This window comes from Camellia sinensis, chromosome 9, assembly GCF_055761805.1.
Source record: "Camellia sinensis isolate YWXY chromosome 9, ASM5576180v1, whole genome shotgun sequence".
NCBI classification, from domain to species: Eukaryota; Viridiplantae; Streptophyta; class Magnoliopsida; order Ericales; family Theaceae; genus Camellia; species Camellia sinensis.
Window position 1 is genome coordinate 181,978,077 of NC_138969.1, and position 5,827 is coordinate 181,983,903.

Here is a 5,827-nt window from a genome sequence, read left to right on the forward strand (position 1 = left end):
AGCGACCAACCCAAAAACTGGACAGCAACACTTGGTTTACGAACCCAACCAACCTGAAACAAACCTACCCAACACATCCTATAACTCCAAATGAGAAAATAAAGGACGACAACAACAAATATACAATGACAGAATAAACGGAACCCAAGTCCGGATACAATAATCAAATGGGAAAAGACCGGGGTCGCTATAACCTCCCCCCCTTAAAAGAATTTCGTCCCCGAAATTAAGCATAAGTTTTTAAAAACAGGTTTTTTTTTTTTATAATATGACAATTCAATAGTAAACAACTTGACCAAAACTGGTCATTTTATCTCTTATCAAGAAGCATCTCATAATGTGTATATAAAACAACATATATTTCAGCCTGCATTACTATTGTGCATTATTCCTTTCAATGTTAGCAATTCCCATATCATATTCAATTGCATGATATATACAACTCATTCAACAATGTAATCAACATATGCAATGTTACACTAAACTTCTATAATGAAGCAAGTTTCAAGATACACCCATTTACCAAAACATACTCAATGTTTTACAACTTAAGACATATGTAAGGCTCTTAAGTTCAACAATATTACAAAATCTAAATACAAGATTACAAATCGATAAACATGTCCGGGTATTTTTCGCGAACTTCCAACTCACGTTCCCAAGTGGCTTCCACCACTCCGTGATGTTTCCACAAAACTTTGACCAAAGGGATGGTTTTGCCTCGTAAAACTTGATCCCGCCTATCCAAGACCCGAACCGGTCTCTCCTCATACGAGACATCCTCATCAACCCCTAAATCGGTCCAATCCAACACATGTGATGGATCCGGCTCATACTTCCGAAGCATACTCACATGAAACACGTCATGTACTCCGGACAGCTGCGGCGGTAAAGCTAAACGATAAGCAGCCACGCCAATCCTCTCAAGGATCTCAAACGGACCAATGAACCGAGGGGACAACTTCTCGCTCTTCCCAAACCTCATCAAACCCCGCCTAGGTGATATCTTCAGAAAGACATGATCACCCACCTCAAACACCAAAGGTCTCCTCCTACGGTCTGCATAAGATTTCTGACGACTCTGTGCTGTAACAAGCCTCTTACGGATAAGCTCAACTTTCTCCGTCGTTTCCCTCACCAACTCCGGACCCAACAGAGGTGCATCACCCACCTCGGCCCAACAACCAGGAGATCTACACGGTCGGCCATACAAGGCCTCAAACGGTGCCATACCGATACTAGACTGGAAACTGTTGTTGTAGGCAAACTCCACCAACGGCAAGTGCCTCTCCCACGACCCACTAAAGTCTAGAACACAACCCCGAAGCATATCCTCAAGGATCTGAATCGTACGCTCGGACTGCCCGTCAGTCTGTGGATGATAAGCCGTGCTAAAGGTCAACTTAGTGCCTAAGGCACTCTGCAAACTCTGCCACAACCTGGCAGTATAACGAGGATCTCTATCTGAGACGATCGTCACTGGGACCCCGTGCAACCTCACTATGTCCCGAATGTACAAGTCGGCAAGATGATCTACCGAATCTCTCACGCGGATAGGAATGAAGTGCGCCGACTTAGTCAACCGGTCTACAACCACCCAAATAGCATCACTACCCCGCTGAGTCCTCGGAAGACCCACAACGAAGTCCATAGTGACGTGTTCCCACTTCCACTCGGCAATAGGCAAGGGTTGCAACAAACCCGCTGGCCTCTGATGTTCGGCCTTCACTTGCTGACAAATATGGCACTTAGATACGAAAGCTGCCACATCTCTCTTCATACCCCGCCACCAGAACTGGCGACCCAAATCCCGATACATCTTAGTGCCTCCCGGATGCACTGCAAGGCGTGAATGATGAAACTCTCGGAGTACCTCCTCTCGACAAGACTCCGGCACAAACAGACGGTCTCGGTATCTCACACTCAGGTCGGGATACACCGTCAAACCCTTCTCAACCTTCCCACCGGAAATCTTCTCACGGAGGGTTTCTACCTCATGGTCACCCCTCTGAGCCTCTAACACTCGAGTCACGAGTGTAGGCTGTACAACAACAGAAAACAAGGCCGCAGCCTCAACGGATTCGCCCAGAAGTAAATTAAACTCCCCAAGTGCACCCAACATCTCCCATTCTCGGATGGCTATACTAGCTATGTCACCAACAGGTTTCCTGCTAAGGGCATCGGCCACCACATTGGCCTTTCCCGGATGATAATGCAACTCAAAGTCATAATCCTCTATGAACTCCATCCACCTCCTCTGCCTCAAGTTCAAGTCTTTCTGTGTAAACAAATATTTCAGACTCTTATGATCCGAGAATACCTCGAATCTCTCACCATAAAGATAATGCCTCCAAATCTTCAAGGCAAATATCGCAGCTGCTAACTCTAGATCATGCGTAGGGTAATTCTGCTCGTGAATTTTCAACTGACGTGAGCCATAGGCAACTACTTTCCCTTCTTGCATTAACACACAACCTAGACCCTCTCGTGAGGCGTCACAATAGACTGCATAACCCAACCCTCTCTCTGGAATAATCAATACTGGTGCGGTGGTCAGTCTAACTTTCAACTCCTGGAACGACTTTTCACAAGTCTCACTCCATACAAATTTGACTCCCTTCCGAGTCAATCTAGTCAAAGGCGAAGCTAATCTGGAGAAATCTTTCACAAATCGACGATAATACCCAGCTAACCCCAGAAAACTGCGGATCTCAAACACACTCTTAGGCTGTGCCCAATCTTACACCGCCTCAGTCTTGGATGTATCAACAGACACTCCTTCCCCAGAAACTACATGGCCTAAGAACTTAACCTCTTCTAGCCAGAACTCACACTTCCCAAACTTAGCATAAAGCTTATGGGCTCTAAGTAACTCAAGCACCACTCTCAAGTGTTCCTTGTGCTTCTCCTCAGAAGGTGAATAAATAAGGATGTCGTCCACGAAGACAACTACAAAACGATCTAAAAATTCCCGGAATATTCGGTTCATCAAATCCATAAAAACTGCCGGTGCATTGGTGAGCCCAAATGGCATCACCAAAAACTCATAGTGGCCATACCGTGTACGGAATGCCGTCTTCGGAATATCCTCCTCCTGACTCTTAACTGATGATAACCCGATCTCAAGTCTATCTTCGAGAAACAACGGAAACCTTTCAACTGATCGAACAGATCATCTATACGAGGCATAGGGTACTTATTCTTAACCGTAGCCCGATTCAATTTCCGGTAATCTATACAAAGTCTCAAAGCACCACCTTTCTTTTTAACAAAGAGGGTCGGTGCTCCCCACGGCGAAACACTAGGACGTATATAGCCCTTGTCTAGTAACTCCTGGAGCTGAATCTTCAACTCAACTAACTCGGCTGGGGCAAAACGATAAGGTGCCATAGAAATCGGCGCCGTGCCGGGCACTAGGTCAATAGAGAATTCAATCTCTCGATGCGGTGGCAAACCAACAAGATCCTCGGGAAAGACGTCCGAGTACTCACAAACCACCCTTGGCAACACAATCCGAGTCTCCTCATCCTCACTAATCGAAAGGTTAGCAAGTAGACCACTAAGCTCACTCCGTCCTCGCGGAACATACCCCGGTGGCAACACATTACCAACCCGGTCCCCCAGAAAATGAAAATACTCTCCGCTCACGGTACAACAAGTGACCCTCTGGCGGTAGCAATCAATAACTGCCCGGTATGACGATAACCAGTCCATACCCAAAATAACATCGAAACCCCTCATAGGCATAACTACAAAGGAAAATGGGATTCTATGATAATCAACCTCTATATCACAACCCCTAACACCTTGTTTCAAAATCAATTCACCCCCAAGAGGTGACACTACACAAATAGGAGATGCTAACTGTGCTAACTCCAACTCCAAAACAGATGCAAATGCAGCAGACACAAAGGAATGGGATGCACCCGTATCAATCAAAACATTAGCAACCGAGTTGCAAAACAAGAAGGTACCTCTCACAACTGATGGTGCCGGCACAAGATCCTGCGCGGTAACAGCATACACGCGCCCAGACGACCTCTGATCAACCTGCTCACCCCTAGGAGCATAAGATTGCTGCACCGACTGGGACGATGAAGCCCCCTGATTGGCTCTTGAGGCCTGACCCGACTGAGCTGGCTGCTGACCCTGAATCGGCCTCAAACCAGATGCACCAGGTGTGCCACCCAACTGCGGGCAATACCTCTTCATATGCCCCGGCTGACCACACTGATAACACGAGAGTGGCTGGCCTCTACCCTGGCTCTGGCTCTGAGATCGAGCCGAAGATGATGCTGCTCTCTGCACTCCTCCCCTCTGAGGACAAACTGGAGACTTGTGGCCCAGCTGGCCACACTTGAAACAGGTAATGTCTCCCTGACTGCCTTTCCCCGAACTAGCACTCGGCACAGGAAAAGTCGATCTAGAAAAGCTACCCTGAGACTGTTGAGGATTAAAACCCTTCTGTCTCCTACCATCACTCTGACCATCCTGACTCCTCTTGGAGCCCTTCTGTCCTTCCTCCTCCTCCTGCATCATGATTTCCATGTGGGCTGCAGCATTAACCATACGCCCATAATCCCGAATCATAGTTCCCCCAACTCTCACCTTGAGGCCACGCTTCAACTTCTTCTCAAACTTGATACAACGACGTTCCTCAGACGCTACCAACTCAGGTGCACACCTGGACAAACTAGTAAATGCAGCCTCAAACTCGGCCACTGAAGAACTTGACTGCTTAAGCTGGTAGAACTGGTCTCTCAGCTTCTCCCTAACTGCTGGAGATAAGAACTTTTCCTGGAAAGCATTCACAAAAGCCTCCCATGTACCTCCTATACGACCCTTAGTAAACTTCCACCACTGACCCGCATCCCCCTTCAACTGGAAAGATGCCAAGGTCACTTTCAACCCCTCGTCTTCGATGCCAAGCATCTCAAACGTCTTCGTTGTCTGTTCGAGCCATTCATCTGCCTTAAGCGGCTCTTTAGGATCACCCACAAATTCATCCGGATTAGACCGGAAGAACTCCCTCTTCAGAAAGGGAGGTCCTGCATCTGCAGCAACATCCCGAGCTTGATTCTCAGCTCTGAGAATGCCTGCTGACTCCCTGAATGCCCCTGCTATCTCTCGGGCTAGAGCGCCCATAGCCTGCTGGCCTACTCGCTCGGCCACATTGGCCTGGCTAATTCCCTCCTGAACTGCTGGAATCTCCTCTGGCACAGGCACCTCCTGCCTACCCGGCCTACCACGCCTACCACGTCCTCGTCCTCGTCCTGACATCCTAATAAAGGAAACAAAGACGTTAGCACATTAATAAATGTGCCGAAGCTAAACACTCGCGTCCTAATGCATGGGACAACAATAATTCATTCCACGTAAGCACATAATCACTTAAGCACCTACGAATTTCATTCCTGGATAATGATAGTCCCAATGCGTTACTATAGTTCCGGTTGGAAGCAGCAGTGATCAAGTGCCTTTCCAACAAGACTACTAGAAACTCAAGGGTCCAATCAACATCCTAGAAACTACATTCCATACCCACATAATCACATAAACATGTTATCACATAAGCATATAACATTACACTAAGTCTCTATCAAACGAGACGAACCCAATGTGATACTAATCACTTCCCACGTACCCAAAGTATTCAAACCCGGTACGCTCTGATACCAATTTGTCACGCCCTCAACATAAACCCATTATATATATATCATTGGCATGCAATATTAAAAGAAACCAATTCATTATCTCATTCATCAGAGTATTACAAAAAGAAAACATTACATGTAATATCAAATTAAATGCCCTATGGGCTTACATC